Genomic DNA, 21320 nt, shown 5'->3' on the forward strand with positions numbered 1-21320 from the left:
TAGAATTCAAAATATATAGATGGGTAAATCAAAACCATTTTGGCACAATGACAATTCCTTTGACCTGAAATCATTGAAGTCAGAAATCAGCTACTGAGAATTTGACCTACCAATTTACTCCCCCAGTTCCCAATACTTTTAAGAAATATTGAATATTGTGCTCCTATATTTACTATAAATCTTATTCAACTGTACTTGGAAGGGTCCCTTTTCTCACATATACATGAAAAGCCAATCTCTGGCAAAACCCTAAAGGAGAACCAGCATGTTTCTGCAAACTTCACCTTGGCCCTTTAAGGATCTACTAGGAAAAGGGAATGGAGGAAATTCAAAGTGCTCTGTAATGTACTCAGCATCCGTATCTCTTTTAAGTAAACCCATTTGTTCTAAGCAGACAGTCCAATAACTCATGAAGAGTTAAAGGCACTAAACCTTCCAGATGGTTACAATTTTAAAGCACACTCCTGAACAAAGAATTCATTTTTAACAATGGATTTTTCAGAAATGAATAATAAATTCAGGTCAGAGTGTCTACAGGAGTCAAAAGGGCTATTAAAATTTAATCTGTTCTCTGAATCCAGAGAAATAATTTAAAATCAATATATAGGAATTCTTTTTCATTCTAAATCAAAACTTGCCTTCACTCTACAAAATGCAATGCATTATATACATGTTGGTTAATATTACTAACAGTAATTAAAATGTATCTGTAACTTTGCATCATGTGGTACTTTCTCAACCTTTAATATTCTGCATACCTCTTTTTCAGCCTTTTAAAGAAGCTCTCTGTTCAGATACTTCTTGCATAAAACATTCCTAGATCACATGGATTGAGCTCTCACACCAGAATAGTCTTATTTCTTAATTGACCTGTTTTTACTGTTGTTCAGTCACTACTGTTGTTAAGTCCGACTCTTTGTGACCCCATGGACTGCAGCATGCCAGGTTCCTCTGTCCTCCACTGTCTCCCGGAGTTTGCTCAAATTTATGTCTATTGAGTTCAGTGGTGTTATCTAACCATCTCATCCTCTGTCACCCCCTTCTCCTTTTGCCTTCAATCTTTCTCAGCATCAGGGTCTTTTCTAATGACCTGTTTTCATCCTGAGATATTTCTATTAAAATCTAATTATTTTAAGTAACCCAGGAATGATGAGTGTACTTAAAATAGCTCCACTGCCTTCTGAAAAATTGTTTTAAATATCATAGATTCTCAATACTTATTTATCCATTTAAATACACTTTTGTATTTTTGTTTCCTATATACGTAAGGTTTTGGTGCACATATACAATACCTCACACCCAAATTTTATTTATTTATTATACAGAAACATTATTATACAGATTTCTCTCCACATAGTGCCTAACCCAGTAATGCATGTACGAATATAATCAACCTCTGGTGAGATAATAAAGATTAGATTATTCCTAAGCAAAGAGTGTCCATAATTCAACTTAGTTTGATGGAACATAGAGCACAAACTACTTCCACACCAGAACTCTGTGAAACTGATCCACTCAGTACCATGTAACTTTGACTTTGTAACTTATGATCCTGTTTATTCATGGATCCTGTGCTATTAAATCAGAGAAGGCAATGGCACCCCACTCCAGTACTCTTGCCTGGAAAATCCCATGGATGGAGGAGCCTGGTAGGCTGCAGTCCATGAGGTCGCTAAGAGTCGGACACTACTGAACGACTTCACTTTCACTTTTCACTTTCATGCATTGGAGAAGGCAATGGCAACCCACTCCAGTGTTCTTGCCTGGAGAATCCCAGGGATGGGGGAGCCTGGTGGGCTGCCGTCTATGGGGTCGCACAGAGTCAGACACGACTGAAGTGACCGCAGTAGCAGTGTTATTAAATCAGCAAGTGGGGCTATACAAGATTAAGATAAATTAGTAATATTCTGCCCATCAATTTCCTGCTTGTAAATTGTTTGTAATGCCATTGATCTGATACACATAATTTCTTAATATGAATATCCAGAAATCTACAATCCTTTGGCCTGGAGACATCATCTGATTGAGGAGAGGTCCATTTATATTATGAGTACACTTTGAACTCTGATACAAATTGATTAACAATTTTTAGAATCTAAAATTTTCCACAAATATCATAGGGGCTTTAGATTTCATCAGCCCATATTTATGTTCCATAAAATCACAGTATATTTTATTTTATACAGTTGGGTTAAATGCATCTGCCGATTAATCAACAAGTGTTTCTTCAGCATCTGGAGCATGGACTGTGCATCAGGGGCTGTTCTAGGTGTTGGAGATATGTCTGAGAGCAAAAAAAAAAAAAAAAAAAACACCAAATAAACAAGATTTGTCCCTACGAGGCATTCATATAGGAGAAAACAAGCACATGTTAAATATTATGGTAGGTAGTCAGGTAATGATAAAAAAAAAAAAAAGAATTAAGACACAAAGACTGGGGATGGGTCTGAGAAGGTGACATTTAAGCAGGATGTGAATGAATTTAGGGACTGAGTTAAGTGGAATCTGGAATAAATTTCTAGCACAAGAAATAGGTCTAGTTAGGTTCTTATTTTGTATATTGGTTAAACAATAGGAGGGTCAGCATGGTTATAGTTGGAGTAAGGTAATCAAGGGAAAATATGTTAAAAGACCAAGGGCCAGATTACAGACGGCATACACATCACAGGGGGGTATTTGAATCTCACTCTGAGTGGTTATTGGGAAACAGTGAATTGGGTAATCAAGGATGAATTCTAAGAATTTTGACCTAGTAATTTGGTCAACTGAAGTGATATTTATTGATATTTATTGAAATAAGGAACACTAAGGAAAGAGCAGATTTTGGATGGGGAAATCAGGAGTTCAGTTTTAGACATGATACATTTGAGATGCCCTTTGTAATTCCAACTGACAGGTAGTGATACTACAATGCCCAAATCATAGTAAGGTGAATGAGGCATTCACCTAATATGCAAACACCCAATGGGGCACCAAAACAGTCAGTCAGATCAGATCAGTCGCTCAGTCATGTCTGACTCTTTGCGACCCCATGAATCACAGCACGCCAGGCCTCCCTGTCCACCTACTGACCTGGGGAGTTTCTCTTTCAGTATCCTATCATTTTGCCTTTTCATACTATTCATGGGGTTCTCAAGGCAAGAATACTGAAGTGGTTTGCTATTCCCTTCTCCAGTGGACCACATTTCTGTCAGATCTCTCCACCATGACCCGCCCATCTTGGGTTGCCCCACGGGCATGGCTTAGTTTCATTGAGTTAGACAAGGCTATGGTCCTAGTGTGATTAGATTGACTAGTTTTCTGTGAGTATGGTTTCAGTGTGTTTGCCCTCTGATGCCCTCTTGCAACACCTACTGTCTTACTTGGGTTTCTCTTACCTTGGGCGTGGGGTATCTCTTCACAGCTGCTCCAGCAAAGCACAGCCATTGCTTCTTACCTTGGACGAAGGGTATCTTCTCACCGCCACCCTTCCTGACCTTCAACATGTGATAGCTCCTCTAGGCCCTCCTGCGCCCGTGCAGCGATGGCTTTTTGGATGTGGGGTTGGTCCTCCCAGCCACTGCCCCTGGCCACGGGAGTCAGGATAAATATTTTAATGTGAAATTTTTAAAAGTCAAAATTAAAGCAGACAATCCATGATGAATAAAATAAAAATTTTAAAAGAAAAGTAGTTTGGTAGACAGGGTTTTGTTCCCCATGATATTTGTCCCCTAATGAATATATTACCTTATATATTTTATGGGATTTCACAGATTGTATGGGCTTCTCAGGTGGCTCAGTGATAAAGAGTTCGCCTGCCAATGCAGGAGACACACGTTTGACCTCTGGGTCAGGAAGATGCTCTGGAGTAGGAAATGGCTACCCACTCCAGTATTCTTGCCTGGGAAATCCCATGGATGGAGGAGCCTGGCAGGGTACAGTCCATACGATCACAAAGAGTCAAATGCAAATGAGTGAGCATGCACAGATTGTGCAAAGGTTGCTCATCAGTTACCCCTAAAACAAGATCAGCCTGGATTGTTAAATATGCTCACTGTAATCCCATGAGCACTTAACAGCAGAAAAGAAAGACCAACGAGTCAGATTTTTGCAGAGGAAGATGAGGCGGGAGAGGCTAAAAGCAAGAAAAGGATACAGTCACCGTTGTTGTTGATAACCCATGATGAGTCGCGTCAGTGAGGCTCAGAATGACCCCTGGGCAACAAGAAGCAAGAAAACAGGGATTTCAGCTCTGTCACTTCAAAGAACTCAAGTCCGTCAACACCTGAGTGAGTCTGGAAACTGCCTCCACTAGGAACCTCCAGAAAGGAACCCAGGCCAGCTACCACCTTCATATCAGCTTTGTGAAACCTCAAGCAGAGAAGCCAGATGAATCTACAGGACTACTGACCTTCAGAGTTGTGAAATACCTAATTTGTTTGATTTGGGTTTTCTGCTTTTAAAATGCTAAGTATGTGTTAATTTGTTAGAGCAGCAATAGAAACCCAAAGGCAGTGTTCATTTAGTTGATTCTGCATGATGGAAGTATTTTTATGTGATGAAATACTGGAGATGCTTCTCTCATTAAAAAATTTCCCAGGAAAAGTTCTGTAAATTAACCCCTGATAATGCTAGTGGGATTGGCCTTTAGCCCTGCCCACCAAAGGTTCATCTGAAGATGTACACCTTCATAAGAAAACTTTCTTCTCCTCAAGATGATGGTTTGTTACACTGTCTAGGTATTATTCTTTTATTTTTTTAATATTTTATTTATATTTGTTTTTATTTGACTGTGCCAGGTCTTAGTTGCAGCATGTGGGATCTAGTTACCTGACTAAGGCTCAAACCCAGGTCCCATGCATTAGGAGCACAGAGGCTTAACCACTGGACCACTATGGAAGTCCCTACACTAAGTATTATTCTTGCAGAGCCGTGAATCAGTTTATTGCTACCTAGACAAAACTAGTTATATTCTCAGACAGATGGGTTAAGATGGGGAGTGTAAATTTAACTTATTCAAAATAGACAACTCTCTAAGGAGACAGAGTTAATTTAATAAAAGAAAAAAATTTAAGTGTCAGTCAATATTGCATGATAATGCTGTTTCTGACAGTGGATATTGACTTACTGACATTAATCCCAGGATTGTGTGTTTTTATTTTTAATATGAGATTCTGTACTTCATAAACAACCATATATTAACCAAGTTTCTTCATATCTTTCATCTTTGGGACATTTCTGTGATCCTGCAAATGTCATTCTTCCTCCTGATTTAAGCCTTGATTATTGAGATTTTATCAATACCCTAAAAATGGGATTGGGAAATACTTCAGCCAGTCAAATGTGACAAGTTAATTTGGTCTTCACATTTATAGCTATATCATCAGAAAATCTGCTTTAAACTGTGAGGAAAATGGCAGTTTACAATTGTATTAAAAATACCAAAATGAATGAATCCATTATTCAGACACAGCCATGACAGGTCTGCAGTTGTTATTTATTCCAAGCACCTGCCAATATTATCTATTCTGGACTTGGATTCTACTGTTGCTTGGCTAAATTAACTCCTTCAATTCCAGCTCCATTAAAAATACCATTTCAAATTTTAATGTGCTCAAAATTACAACTTCCTTGTTTTTGAAATATAGTTGAAGGGGACTGGTTATTCTTTAAGGAGAGAATTTCCCTGATCCTGTTTTTCACCTTCATATTTACATATTCTGAAGTTCCCCAAGTCTAGGTGGCTCAGTGGAAAAGAATACGCCTGCCAATGCACGAGACACAAGAGATACAGGTTCGATCGGGAAGATCTCCTCAACAAGGAAATGGCAACCCACACCAGTGTTCTTGCCTGGGAAATCACATGGACAGAGGAGCCTGGCAGGCTACAGTCTATGGGGTCACCACAAGTCAGACACAACTGAGCGATTGAGCACACACAGGATAATATATATACACAGGAGAGAAGTTAATAAATGATCTGACAAAACAACATTTGCATTCTGTCTTTTGGATAGCATCATGGATATCTGGAAGATCCATGAAGATGTGCCCTTCAAATGAATCTTTTGTTATTTCTTCCATATATAAATATTCTTCTTTATGCATCTTTTTTAAAGAATTTATTCTGGAGTTGAGTCATCTCATGTTGAATCCTAACCCAGTGCTTTTTAGTTGTGATTACTGGCAACTGATTTAATCCACAGTGGTTCATAATCTGTAATTAGTGGTTATATCATAGGATTTCACTTCAAATAGAAATTAATATGCATAGGAGAAACATATTCTAACCCTCAATCCTTATTTTTTTCATTTTTAATGGTGCATCCTGCTTTAGAGTTTACCAGCCACAATGCATTTATTGAAATATATCCAAAGTAATTCCAGTGACAAAATGACTGTAGAATTTGGACAGTGATCTTAATTGTGATGCTAAGCAACTTATTAAAGACCTAGCTTAATTTACAACTAGATCCTACCACAAATGTTGAGCATATTCCTAGCTAGAAACGATGTTTTTTTCACTTACATAGGGGCTTTCCTGGTAGCTCAGCTGGGAAAGAATCCACCCACAATGCAGGAGAGCCTGGTTCCATTCCTGGGTCAGGAAGACTCCCTGGAGAAGGAGATGGCAACCCACTCCAGTATTCCTGCCTGAAGAATCCCCAAGGACAGAAGAGTCTTGGTGGGCTACAGTCCATGGGATCGCAAAGAGTCAGACACAACTGAGCGACTAAGCACGCAGCACAGCACAGAGACAATGTTTGTAAACGCCTATTCTGATTTCTTTTAATGTTTTATCTTATCCTAATAACCCATTCCAAAATCTAATATTGGTAGAGCATTTATGGTTTACAAAGTTTCACATAATTCATATTCTTCTTAATGTCATGATCATGACCACTCTGCAGGATAGATATTATTTTAATCCTATATCACAGAAGATAAATCTGAATGAGGGATGGTCTTCAAACTATATATATATATATATATATATATATATATATATAAACACCTTGCCCCATTTGCCTCTGCTTGTCCACAACAGGCCTGTTCTTTATAAGAAAATGTAATCAGTAGCATTAATAGTAGTTACCACTGACAAAGTTAGATATGATCATGCATAATCCTTTCATCTTTTCAGCAACTCAGTAATATTATTTATTATTATAATTACCTTCATACAGATGAGGAACCTTAGGATTTACAGAGAATAATGGACATATCCAGTAAGTAAATGAACTACTAGTACAATAAAAGCTCAGCTTTGATTTCAGTGCCCTGATCTTTACCTTCATCCTCTATTGCACCTGTATGCTTGCTAGTAGAGAAGATGAAAGAATCATGCAAAACCAATTTAGGGTTCGGTTGCTATCACAGCTTATTAAGTATGTAGCTTATTATGCCATGCCATAATAAGCATAATACTTTGTGACTAAATACATTTATCATATATAGATGAATAATTTCCAATTATTTAGAACTATATTTCCTGCAATTCTGATATTAATTTTGGGAGTTGGGACCTATAACCCTTTCTAATGTTTTCCCTCAAAAATGTAGATATCAGCTACTGTCTAATATAAGCATGAATATGGACAGAGGAGCTGGTAGGCTACATACAGTTCATAGGGTTGCAAAGAGTCAGACACAACTTGGCGAGTAAACAACCACAAAAATGCTATCAACTAAATATATGTGCATAATTGTATGCCATTCACCATATTATAATATACCTACAATGTTGTTTTGGGAGTTTTTTGATATCCTACAGTTGTATTTCTAGTTCTATGTACGTGTAGGCAATAAGTTATAGAGGAATTAACTATTAACCCAGCATATATTGTTCTCAAGTATTCATTTTAAAGTACTTTCATATATGAACACTCAGATGTTAAATAATTGGCCTGCAATATGGGAGACCCAGGTTTGATCATTGGGTCAGGAAGATCTCCTGGAGAGGGAATGGTTACCCACTCCATTTTTCTTGTTTAGACAACTCCATGGATAGAGGAGCCTGGCAGGCTACAGTCCATGGGATCACAAAGAGTTGGACACAACTGAGCAACCAACACTACTTTCAAACCTTTTCAAATTTTAAAATAGTTATAAAGAGTTCTTTTGAAGAAAGAAATAAACTGATGCTTTAAACAGGCAACAAATACACTGAAAATTTTAATTCAGTTGATCAATATCAAATATTGATCAAGAGAGGGTTCACAGCACTTTTAGTTTTAAATAGACCTACCTATATTTCCCATGTGTATTGTTTATCAAAGCAACCTCAAGAAGGCAAGGAACTCCAAGACTGAAAATGAAATCTTTTTGACCTGACATAATTTAAATACATTAAAATCAGTGGTGTGTGAGAGAACATTTTTGCCAATCTTTTTAGTAACAAAGATGTCTCAGTTATGCATTTAGTCAAATGATTAGTTTGCCATGAATACTCATTTAACTATAATACCTTATTGACTGGGCTAACATTTTTAGACTTATAAAGACAAAGGAAAGATCCAATTACAGTTACAGAATATAATGTAAATGCTACAAACACTGACATTTTAAAGACCTTAAAATTGCCGACATTTTAGAACCAGAGATGTTAGAAATTGAGAATAATTTTCTTACCTTTTGAATTGGAAGATAAAAATATAATATCTGAAGTTGGTGACTCAGAAAATATATTTAAAAATCATAAAGTATACCAATGGAATAAAATGATTTAAATGAAAAAATGAAGAGGACTGAGCTGAAGATAAAATTGCATTTAATTCCTATTCTTTAAAAATGGAGTCAACCAAATTCAATACAAGTTGATAAACTAAGCAATTGACAGATACATAAATTGTTTAAATTTGTAAAGATAGCTACTGGAAGAACCGAATACTAAGCACTATTAAAAATGGTTACTTTTGATGAAGCAGATTGGAGGAGAGGGCAAAAGCCAGAGATTATACAATTTTGACACTTCTGCATAAATTTCTGTTTTGCTCTTGTTTTTGTTTTAGATCATGGCAGGTAACTTTTAAATTAATAATAGCAGTTTCTCCTTCCCAATGACTTTCTCCACATAAGTTAAACCACATTAAACAGGATTACTTTTCAAAAATTCTCAAATTATTCCTCTTATTTGGCTCTATGAAGAAAAGCACAGTAAATATTGGTTTGAAATAGCTCATTTATAAAGATCAGAATTCTAAAAGACATATGAATTGAAAGAAAACACTTTGCTATTCACAAGAATTAAAGCATACATGGTAAACATACATGAATTTGTAGTTATCTGTTAAAGACAATTTGAACCCCTTGTGGGCTACTTAAGAAGGATGCTGACTAGCTTACCCAAGAAATAACTGCCTAGCAATAGTTCTTTGTTTAATTGAGGTCAAACTCATGCAACATAAAATTAACAATTTTACAGCACACCACTGTGTGGTATTTCGGATGCTCACAATGTAGTTCAACCACGACCTCTGTCTAGTTCCAAAACTTTTATTCTTCCCCCACAAAATTCCCATACCCACTAAGCAGTAATTTCTTATTCATCCCCTCCTCCCAGCCTTAGGTAACGATAAATCTGATTTTATGTCTATGAATTTACCTATTCTGGATATTTCCTGTAAATGGTTTCATGCAATATGTGATGTTTTATATGTGGCTTATTTCATTTCATTTTGAGGGTCATCCATGTTGTAACATAGGCTTATTTCATTTCATTTTGAGGTTCATCCATGTTGTAACATATATGTAGCAGTACTTTATTTCTTTTTAGGGCTGAATTGTATTCCAATGTAAATATATGATATGCTTTGTTTATCCATTCATTCACTGATGAATATTTGGGTTCTTTCTACCCTTTGGATATTGTCAATAATGCTGCAATGACTATTTTTGTACAAATATGTGTTTGAGTACCTGTTATGATTTGTTTGGGGTATATAACCAGAAGTAGAATAGCTGGGTCAAATTTGGGAGTTTTTAATCTATTATTTACTTAAATATTCTTTCTACCTTTTACTCTCTTCTCTTTGGGCATTCACATAATGCATGTGTTGGTATATTAGATTGTTCTCCATAGGTCAGTTCAGTTTTTGTTTTTTTTTTTCTGTCTTCACACTGGAAAATTTTAATGGTCTAATTACTAAATTCACTGATACTTTCTTATACCTGCTCAACATGCTGTTGAACACATCTAGTGAAAGTTTTATTTCAATGGCTGCATTTTTAAGTTCCAGAATTAATATTAGGTTCATATTACCTCTTTATTGATGTTCTATTTTGGTTCATAGATAGTTCTCCCAGCTTCCTTTAGTTGTTTCCTCAAAGGTTCCTTTTGGTCTTCAAGTATATATGAGACATTGATTGAACGTTTTTGTCTAGTGCATTCAATGCCTGGGCTTCCACAGAGAGGTTTGCTGTTAATTAATTTTTACCAGTGAATGGGCCATACTTCCCCATTTCTTTTATCCCTCATTTTGTTTTGTCTTGCCTTGTTTTTCCCAAAAACTAGGCATTTTGAATATTTAAATAAAGTGACTCTGGAAATGCAGATCCTTATCTCCCCCAAATACTTTTTGTTGTTGATTTGCAGGTTTGCAGTCATCTTTTCTTTTTTTTTTTTTTTAAATGACATTTCCACACTATTTGCTACAGAGACTGTATTCATTTTCCTGTGTGGTCACTGAAGTCTCTGCTGCATTCTCTTTGCAGTTATTCAGTCACTGGACAGGGATGCTCTCAAATAGCAAAATTTAGCAGTCATTTTCTTCATTGAGCATTCCCCTGATGTTTTCAATTCCTGATTAAGTTTATTCATTCAGGTTTTTTGTTTGTTTGCTTTGAGGTTTTTGTTTTGCTGTTTTATCAATTTGATAGTTATTTCAGTGGAGATTCTTCTCTTTGAGCATTCTCTTCTACCATTTCCATGATACCACTTTCCACACAACAGTTTGGGAGGAATATGCTTGTGGTGATGGGCTTGGTGGTGAGAAAACTTAACAATTCTATTCATTTTCTCCTTGCTATCTTTATAATGAACTCTTAGGCTTCTTAGCTGAATTATTCAAGGGAGTAAATACGTAGAGCAGTATAACATAGTTTTGTAATCAAATGAAAATATTTGATAAATAACACAATTAAAAAGTTTTCTTGGGAATATTTTTCTCAAAAACTATGCAATTATGCCCCAAATATTTATCCAGCAACTGTTATGTACCAGGAAACTTCTAGGGTACAGTAATAGAAAAAAAATTTCCTTCATTTTATATTCTAGCAGTGAAAGACAAATTATAATCAAATGTAAAAGTAAAATGTTGTTGTTCAGTCTCTCCATGATGTCCAGCTCTTTTGGGCCCCATGGACTGCAGCATGCCAGGCTTCCCCATCCTACACCATCTCCAGGAGTTTGCTCAAACTCATGTCCATCAGGTCAGTGATGCCATCCAACCATCTCATCCTCTGACATTCCCTTCTCCTCCTGCCTTCTATCTTTCCCAGCATCAGAGTCTTTCCTAAAGAGTAGGCTCTTCACATCAGGTGGCCAAAGTATCAGAGCTTCAGCTTCAGTATCAGTGCTTCCAATGAGTATACAGGACTGATCTACTTTAGGATGGACTGGTTTGATCTCCTTGCAGACCAAGGGACTCCCAAGAATCTTCTCCAACACCACAGTTCAAAAGCATCAATTCTTTGGTGCTCAGTCTTCTCTATGGTCCAACTCTCACATCGATACATGACTACTGGGAAAAAACATAGCTTTGACTACACAGATATTTGTTAGCAAAGTAATCTCTCTGCTTTTTAATATGCTGTCTAGGTTGGTCATAGCTTTTCTTCCAATGAGCAAGCATCTTTTAATTTCATGGCTGCAGTCACCATCTCCAGTGGTTTTGAAGCCCAAGAAAATAAAATCTGTCATTGCTTCCATTGTTTCCCCATCTATTTGCCATAAAGTGATGGCACCAGATGCCGTGATCTTAGTATTCTGAATGTTGAGTTTTAAGCCAACTTTTTCACTTTCCCCTTTCACTTTCATCAAAAAGCTCTTTAGTTCCTCTTTGCTTTTTGCATAAGGATGGTGTCACCTGCATATCTGAGGTTATTGATATTTCTCCTGGCGACCAATTCCAGTTTGTGCTTCATCCAGCTTGGGATTTCCAATGATATACTCTGCATAGAAGTTAAATAAACAGGGTGACAATACATAGCCTCGATGTACTCCTTTCCCAATTTTGAACCAGTTCATTGTTTCATGTCTGGTTCTACCTGTTGCTTCTTGACCTGCATACAGGTTTCTCAGGAGGCAGGTAAGGTAGTCTGGCTGTTCCCATCTCTTTGAAAAATTTTCACAGTTTGTTGTGATCCATGCAAAGGCTTTAGTGTAATCAATGAAGCAGAAGTAAATTTATCCAACTGTTTGCAACCCAACCAGGGGTAGGCCACCATGGCTCCTCTGTCCATGGGAATTATCCAGGCAAGAGTACTGAAGTGGGTTGCCATGCCCTTCTCCAGGGTATCTTCCTGACCCAGGGATCAAACCCTGGTCTCCTGCACTGCAGGTAGATTCTTTACTGTCTGAGTTATCAGGGAAGCTAGGGCACAGCCAAAATGTCGAGTATGTAAAATTATTTTATGTGCAAGTGAAAAATGAACTGATGAAGGAAGGTAGAAAGTATAAGGATAGAGAAATGCAACTTTAAGATCCTAAGAAGGTGATTTTCAACAGAAACCTACATAAGATAGGTTATGGGCTGAGTTGTGTATGTGCCTGCATGCTAAGTCACTTCAGGAGTCTCCAACTCTTTGCTACCCTATGCACCACAGCCTAAAATGGCATTTCATGGAAATCACAGTGCAAAGAGCCTGAGGCAGGAACTTTCCTGGAGAGAGTGCAGCAACACCAAGGAGATGAGTGCCTAGCTGTTGAGAAAAATGGGCCAGCAGCTTAGTTTTAAGACACAAAGTTAAATGGAGAAGGTTTAGATCATATAGCAACATGTAAACCTTTAAGACATTACAAGCAATTTGGTTTTAATAGAGGTGAGATGAGAATCCATTTGAGAGCCAAAACCCTTTTATGATCAGAATTTCAGTTTTGAAAAAATCACTCTAAATGAACAAGTTGAATATAGGGTTCAGAAACAAAAGTAGAAATAGAGAGCATATTTTAGAAACTATTACAAAAATCCTGGGGAAAGCTGATAGTTCTTTGTTTTGAGAGTAGTAACATTGAGGATGAAAAGAAGTGATCAGAATCTGGATGCATTTTTGAGAGAAGTACAATTTATCCTGGCACAGCAATCACATTCAAGGAATCTACAGTCATACCTTTTTTATTGCACTTCATGTCATCAGTATTCACAGATAATGCATTGTTTATTTTACAAGCTGAAGATGTGTGGCAACCCAGTGACTTGTAAGTCTATTGGTACCGTTTTTCCAGCATCCTTTGCTCCCTTCACACCTCTGTGTCATGTTCTGGTAATTCTCAGAAAATTTTAGATTTTTTCTTTATTATTCTATTTGTTATGATGGTCTGTGATCAGTGACCTTTGATGTTACTATTATAATTGTATTGGGGCACCATGAGCTGTGCCCATATAAGACTGTAAACTCAATTTAGAAGTGCTTTTGTGTTCTGACTTTTCCACCAACCAGCCATGCCCCACATCTCTCCCCCTTTCCATGGGCCCCTCCATTCCCTGAGATATGCATATTGAAATAAATCCAAGTAATAATCCTACAATGGCCTCTAAGTGTTCAAGTGAAAGGACCAGTCAATCATTGTGGAAAACCTCATGTTGTCTTAGTTTAATGTTGTCATTGTTGTCCTAGTTTAAGAAATGGCCACAGCCTCCCCAACCATTAGTAACCACCTGGGCAGTCAGCAGCCATCAACACTGAGGCAGGATCCTCCACCAGCAACAAGACTATGACTCATTCGTGGCTCAAGTGATGGTAAGCATTTTTCAGCAATAAAGTATTTTTTTTTTTAGCTAAACATTGGTTTTTAGGCATAATGCTATTGCACCCTGATTAGACTGCAATATAGTGCAAAACTAAGTTTTATATGCACTGGGAAACCAATAAATTCACGTGATTTGCTTTACTCCAATGGTCTGGAAGGTAATCTACCGTATCTCTTGAGATATGCTAGCATTAGCACATCTCATGACAATCTGATATCATCAAGTATTTTATCAGTAAGTTTCTTCAGAGTATTTATTGACTCATTACTTTCATTAACACAAATGGTAACAACCTAAATAAACAATGTACATTCATCACAAATTAGACATTTCTACCCAATAACTAAATAATTTCTCACCTATAGATTATCATTGATCTATTGTCCTTACTGTTAGATTTATAGTGACTTTTAATAAAAGAAAAATCTTTCCACGGATCCTTTGTATCAAAATATCCATTCCTGTACTAGACCTTCTTACTTACGGCAGAAAGAGAAGAACTAAAGAGCCTCTTGATGAAAGTGAAAGAGGAGAGTGAAAAAGTTGGCTTAAAACTCAACATTCAGAAAACTAAGATCATGGCATCTGGCCCCATAACTTCATGGCAATAGGTGGGGAAACAATGGAAACAGTGGCAGACTTTATTTTCTTGGGCTCCAAAATCACTGGAGATGGTGACTGCAGCCATGAAATTAAAAGACGCTTGCTCCTTGGAAGAAAAGTTATGACCAACCTAGACAGCATATTAAAAAGCAGAGACATTAGTTTGCCAACAAAGGTCTATCTACTTAAAGCTCTGGTTTTTCCAGGAGTCATTTATGGTTGTGAGAGTTGGACTATAAATAAAGCTGAGCACCGAAGAATTGATGCTTTTGAACTGTGGTGTTGGAGAAGACTTTTGACCATCCCTTGGACTGTAAGGAGATCCAACCAGTCCATCCTAAAGGAGATCAGTCCTGAATATTCACTGGAAGGACTGATGCTGAAGATAAAGCTCTAAAATTTTGGCCACCTGATGGGAAAGTGCTGCACTCAATATGCCAGCACATTTGGAATACTCAGCAGTGGCCACAGGACTGGAAAAGGTCAGTTTTCATTCCAATCCCAAAGAAAGGCAATGCCAAAGAATGCTCAAACTACCGCACAATTGCACTCATCTCACACGCTAGTAAAGTAATGCTCAAAATTCTCCAAGCCAGGCTTCAGCAATATGTGAACTGTAAACTTCCTGACGTTCAAGCTGGTTGTAGAAAAGGCAGAGGAAACAGAGATCAAATTGCCAACATCCACTGGATCATAGAAAAAGCAAGAGAATTCCAGAAAAACATCTATTTCTGCTTTATTGACTATGCCAAAGTCTTTGACTGTGTGGATCACAATAAACTGTGGAAAATTCTGAAAGAAATGGGAATACCAGACCACCTGACCTGCCTCCTGAGAAACCTATATGCAGGTCAGGAAGCAACAATTAGAACTGGACATGGAAAAACAGACTGGTTCCAAATAGGAAAAGGAGTCCGTCAAGGCTGTATATTGTCACCCTGCTTATTTAACTTCTATGCAGAGTACATCATGAGAAACGCTGGACTGGAAGAAACACAAGCTGGAATCAAGATTGCTGGGAGAAATATCAATAACCTCAGATACGCAGATGACACCACCCTTATGGCAGAAAGTGAAGATGAACTAAAAAGCCTCTTGATGAAAGTGAAAGTGGACAGTGAAAAAGTTGGCTTAAAGCTCAACATTCAGAAAATGAAGACCATGGCATCTGGTCCCATCACTTCATGGGAAATAGATGGGAAACAATGGAAACAGTGTCAGACTTTATTTTTTGGGGCTCCAATATCATTGCAGATGGTGACTGCAGCCATGAAATTAAAAGACGCTTACTCCTTGGAGGGAAAGTTATGTCCAACATAGACAGCATATTCAAAAGCAGAGACATTACTTTGTCAACAAAGGTCCGTCTAGTCAAGGCTATGGTTTTTCCTGTGGTCATGTATGGATGTGAGAGTTGGACTGTGAAGAAGGCTGAGCACTGAAGAATTGATGCTTTTGAACTGTGGTGTTGGAGAAGACTCTTGAGAGTCCCTTTGACTGCAAGGAGATCCAACCAGTCCATTCTGAAGGAGATCAGCCCTGGGTGTTCTTTGGAAGGAATGATGCTAAAGCTGAAACTCCAGTACTTTGGCCACCTCATGTGAAGAGTTGACTCATTGGAAAAGACTCTGATGCTGGGAGGGATTGGGTGCAAGAGGAGAAGGGGATGACAGAGGATGAGATGGCTGAATGGCATCACTGACTCGATGGACGTGAGTCTGAGTGAACTCCGGGAGTTGGTGATGGACAGGGAGGCCTGGCATGCTGTGATTCATGAGGTTGCAAAGAGTTGGACACGATTGAGCGACTGAACTGACTGACTGAACTGATGGGAAGAACTGACTCATTTGAAAATATCCTGATGCTGGGAAGGATTGAAGGCGGGAGGAGAAGGGGATGACAGAGGATAAGATGGTTGGATGGCATCACTGACTCAATGGACATGATTTTGAGCAAATCTGGGAGTTGGTGATGGACAGGGAGGCCTGGCGTGCTGCAGTCCATGGGGTTGCAAAGAGTCGTACACTACTGAGTGAGTGAACTGAACTGAACTGTACTAGACTGTCTTAATATAAACTCAGTTTATCCACTGACAATACAAATGGTCAAAGAGAACATGAGCATTTGAAAACGAATGTTATTCCCATTAATTTTTCTTTACATGTAAATCTGAGGGAAAAAAAAAAACTGCTAAAAATCAACATTTTTGGAGTTTCCCAGTGAGATGCTGGAACCAACTGGCATCTGCTCTGGAGGACTAATTGTTAGATATCCAAGAATTCTGCAAGCCAGCTGGCAGCACATCAGTAGCTTGCAGTCAACCATGGTGGGAGTATTTACACCACAGAAACTGGTAGGCACCAGAAACCAGCATCCCCATAGAGCCAGTTTTTAAACATTTACCAACACACTCCTGAGTTTAGGTTCTTAATTCTAAATAGTAAAAAGATTGGGAAAATAGATTTAGCCCAGAAGGAAACTTGAATTAAAATATAGTTCAAAATAAAAGCATTTGTAGACAGTTTATGTCTTAAAACAACTTTATATTCTAAGAATGCACTAAAGATACACCATGTTTTTGAGAGATACCCATATATCAAACACAGGTTCCCGTGGTGGCTCAGTGGTATAGAATCCACCTGCCAGTGCAGGAAACGTGGTTTTGATCCCTGGGTTGGGAGGATCCCCCGGGGAAGGCAACTGCTCTAGTTTTCTCGCCTGGGAAATCCTATGGACAGAGGAGCCTGGTGGGTTATAGACCATGGCATCGCAATGGATCGCACACAAGTTAGCAAACAAAACGACTACAACAGACACCTCAAACACTTTTGAATAGTTCTCCTAATGAAAACTAGAACTAGTGCAAAATCAAAATATTTAGTGACTTGAGAAATTAACCAACCAAACTTTAGAATTTGCAACACATTTTTTCCTTCAAAATAGTTTACAAAGCAGCATACAATAATCAAGTCTGTCAGAAATGTTCTTATTTACCCGGATACCTGAGTTGATCTTTTAAAGACCCAGGTGAAAAAACTGCTTACCAACAGGACTTGCAGAAATCAAGTCTGCAGACACTGAAAGAGAGCGGAGACAGCAATTCTTTAGAAAAATATCCATCACTGTCACCTGCTTGCTTTTGCTACAACTTTCCTTTTCAAATTTCTCTTTCAGCACATATATCTGGTGTCTCTCTTGTTGGGTTGTAAATTGTCTTTGTTCTATGAAATTTACGAGAGTTTCACCGCATAAAATCGTCTCTGACAGAATCATTTTTGATCGGTCCACTAGGATTTGGCCAGATGGATCTGCTGTGATGGAGCCACCAGCCATGCTCAGCCTGGCAGTTCACCACTTCGCCACAAGGGGCATAAAAAAGCAAATCATCCTTGAGTTGTTTCAGTGGAGAGGTTTAAAATATGAATCATGGCTGTCTAAATTAAAAGACGCTTACTCCTTGGAAGAAAAGTTATGACCAACCTAGATAGCATATTGAAAAGCAGAGACATTACTTTGCCAACAAAGGTCCGTCTAGTCAAGGCTATGGTTTTTCCTGTGGTCATGTATGGATGTGAGAGTTGGACTGTGAAGAAAGCTGAGCACCGAAGAATTGATGCTTTTGAACTGTGGTGTTGGAGAAGACTCTTGAGAGTCCCTTGCACTGCAAAGAGATTCATTCTAAAGGAGATCAGCCCTGGGTGTTCTTTGGAAGGAATGATGCTAAAGCTGAAACTCCAGTACTTTGGCCACCTCATGCGAAGAGTTGACTCATTAGAAAAGACTCTGATGCTGGGAGGGATTGGGTGCAGGAGGAAAAGGGGACGACAGAGGATGAGATGGCTGGATGGCATCACCGACTTGATGGACATGAGTTTGAGTGAACTCTGGGTGTTGGTGATGGACAGGGAGGCCTGGCGTGCTGTGATTCATGGGGTTGCAAAGAGTCGGACACGACTGGGCAACTGAACTGAACTGAATAAGCCTTCTAATAAACATGGGAAAAAAATCCGTGTTTTGAGGGGCTTAGCCTTGCAAATAAGCAATTACCCATTATATTTAAACTATATGTCAAAAGGCTTACCTGTAGCTTAACAACTAAATATATAGTACAGTCTCTGAGACAGACAGGGCTCTTACGAGTTGTAGTCTGTATCTGTGGGGAGTTGTATTCATTTTTTCAGTATTCACATAGGGATACTTTCTAGTTCCTTCGAGGCATCATGTTTCCAGTGAAGGTAGAAAGTGAACTGGCTTTGACCTGAGATTTTTTTTCCTTATAGATTCAGTTCAGTTCAGTCGCTCAGTTGTGTCCAACTCTTTGCAACCCCATATAGATTAGGGACGCTATAGTGCTGTGAATAGGACCAAGGGTGGTAGAGGTGGACCAAACGCTCAAATACCAGCTTTTACTTCACTTTATCTCCTTGAACATGGGTGAGTTGCACAGCTGTGTTCTCAGCCCCCTCTTATAGAAAATCCAAGTAAAATTGGAATGTACTGTGAAGGATTTTGTTGTTGCTGGACTGTGTGTGTGTGTGCTCTCAGTCATGTCCAAATCTTTGCAACCCCATGGACTATAATCCACCAGGCTCCTCTGTCCATGGGATTTTTCCAGGCACAGGTGCTGGAAACTGGAATCTGGTTGTCATTTCCTACTCCAGGGGATCTTCCCACCCAGGGATTTAGCTCATTTTTGTGGGGTGGAAAGGATTAAAAGATATCACACATATAAACTAAAAGTGCATTATGTGTTTGCCACTATTTTACTGTTACTAAAATGTGTTATTAAAATATTGGTGCTAAGAGAGAATTGCGCTAAGAGAATAACTGTTATTCAATAACAGTGAACATTGATTTTTCCTCTATCTGAATTACTACATTATTGTCCTTTCCTTCCAAAGGTTATGCTCTTATCCTACCCACTGAATATTCACTTTATTGAGGATATAAATGATTTCTTATAATTCCCTTTTATGATATCACATGAGATCTCAGATCTTCCCAGAGTGGTTGCTTGTCCACCATAAGAAACGTGACTGGAACCAGAATCATGGATACCTGAAACCCAGAGCATCTTGTTTTTACCAAGTTCCTGAGGGAGTATTGCAAGGAAAGTCACATGTTTACTAGAAGAACTTAGAACTTCAGTCTTGACATTTGTGTTCTTTAGTTATTTTGGGGCAACCTGCCTCATTTTGACTTGGGCTTATGGTTAAAATCCGATCTCTGTGCTCCATGTTAGACTTATTAATCAGTCTTGAAACAAGAATCCTGGGAATGTACATGTCATTCCAATCCCCAAGTTTACTATTTCCTTTAATATTTGGAAATTTGTTTTCTTATCTCCTACCTGTGCAACGAGGCAACTGGGTCTCACTATTGGGTCCCAAGGAATCTTCTTGCTTTTTTAGAAAAACAAAAACAGTAAACAATTGGCTTTTCTTGCATTTCCTGAGTTTCATTCTTTCAAGTTTTCTACATAAGTAAGCTAGATTATTGTATTTATTGATTAGGTATATCTTAATACTGAACAACAACAATACTGATACATAACAAACAACCACAAAAACCTTAGCAGTATATAATAATACACATTTATTTAAGTCAATAAATTGAAGTCAACTGAGGTTTGTCTGGTCTAGGCTAGATTTGGCTGGGTGGTCTGGCTACACTCCATGTTTCTCTCCTCTTTCTGACAAAAGTACGTTAGCAAAAAGAAAATTATTCTCTTAGCAATAGCAGAGATGCCAGAAAACAATCCCCAAAGTGTAGACAAATTTCAAGCCTTTGCTGAGTCATGTCTGCTAATATTCCACTAGCCAAAGCAAGCAGCATATCCACATTAGACATGAACAGAGCAAGAAAGTGTGTTTCCATGGCAACAATGAGTATGCATGGTCTTTCTGAAGAATAGTCTAACTGACCACGTTGACTTAAGTCACTTTCCTTTACTTTATTTTCCTAGTTACTCTTTTGGTCTTCTGGTTTCTCCAAGGTACAGAGAAATTAAGATAGTCTCCACAAATAAATCTCAAACTAAAACATCTTACCATCACTACTGCCTTCAACATTCGAGAAAGAACAAGGAAGAAGCATAAAAATGCACTTCATGCTATCAAGTTCTAGAAAAACATTTCTTTTATCCTCTTAGAATTCCTGCTTCCTATGTAATGGTCCAAGACCTCTCTCCTTGATGACTAAGGCATAAGGACTTGAGATTATCTGAATGAGATGTGGTCAATTATAGCTTTCAGTTACATCGCTTAGTTCTGCATTGTTCATATACTGCTGCTATAGCATTTAACATAAGAAATGATTCAGGAAAAACTTTCTCAAAATTGCTAAAAATCCAGCGTTAACCTGAGCATTTATAATGATCCCACTGAAACAATATGCTAAGAAAGTAGTGAGCAGTTTCTTTGTATATAAACATAAATATTTATTTTTTAAATATTCATATTGGATAGAAACTTTGTGTTCCTTAATCTAGTTGAAAATTCACTCAAGATTTTAAAGTTAATCTTTTCACCTCTTTTGAGGACTAAAATATTATTTGGAATTGACATAATAAGCTATTTACACTAGCTTATATTACATGCCCTGCATTCGGAGGGAAAATTATGGCTATGATTTTAATAATTCAATTTACTACAATAATTACAGCTCTCTCAGACACCTGCAGAGGCCTGGATAAATAAATGGCACATTTTAAACAGAGTCTTTTTTAATCTTCTGAGAACATAAAAATGAATTTCAAATAACCGTATC

General features: G+C 37.9%; 1 long non-coding RNA gene across 2 annotated transcripts in view; it reads right to left on the reverse strand.

Moving 5' to 3' along the window:
• Nucleotides 1-4134: 4134 nt before the first annotated feature.
• The window catches only part of LOC123334913, a 53676-nt gene continuing 36490 nt past the window's right edge, over nt 4135-21320 (reverse strand). Inside the window, exons 4-6 of one of the 2 annotated variants that reach the window (XR_006553113.2) lie at nt 19903-19954; nt 17597-17629; nt 4135-4194 (exon numbers count right to left, since the gene is read on the reverse strand). This is a non-coding gene — a long non-coding RNA (uncharacterized LOC123334913). Of the gene's footprint in view, nt 4195-17544; nt 17630-19902; nt 19955-21320 lie in introns of those variants that run through there. The other variant, XR_006553112.2, reaches the window with a different exon arrangement.

The sequence above is a fragment of the Bubalus bubalis genome, chromosome 8, assembly GCF_019923935.1.
Source record: "Bubalus bubalis isolate 160015118507 breed Murrah chromosome 8, NDDB_SH_1, whole genome shotgun sequence".
NCBI classification, from domain to species: Eukaryota; Metazoa; Chordata; class Mammalia; order Artiodactyla; family Bovidae; genus Bubalus; species Bubalus bubalis.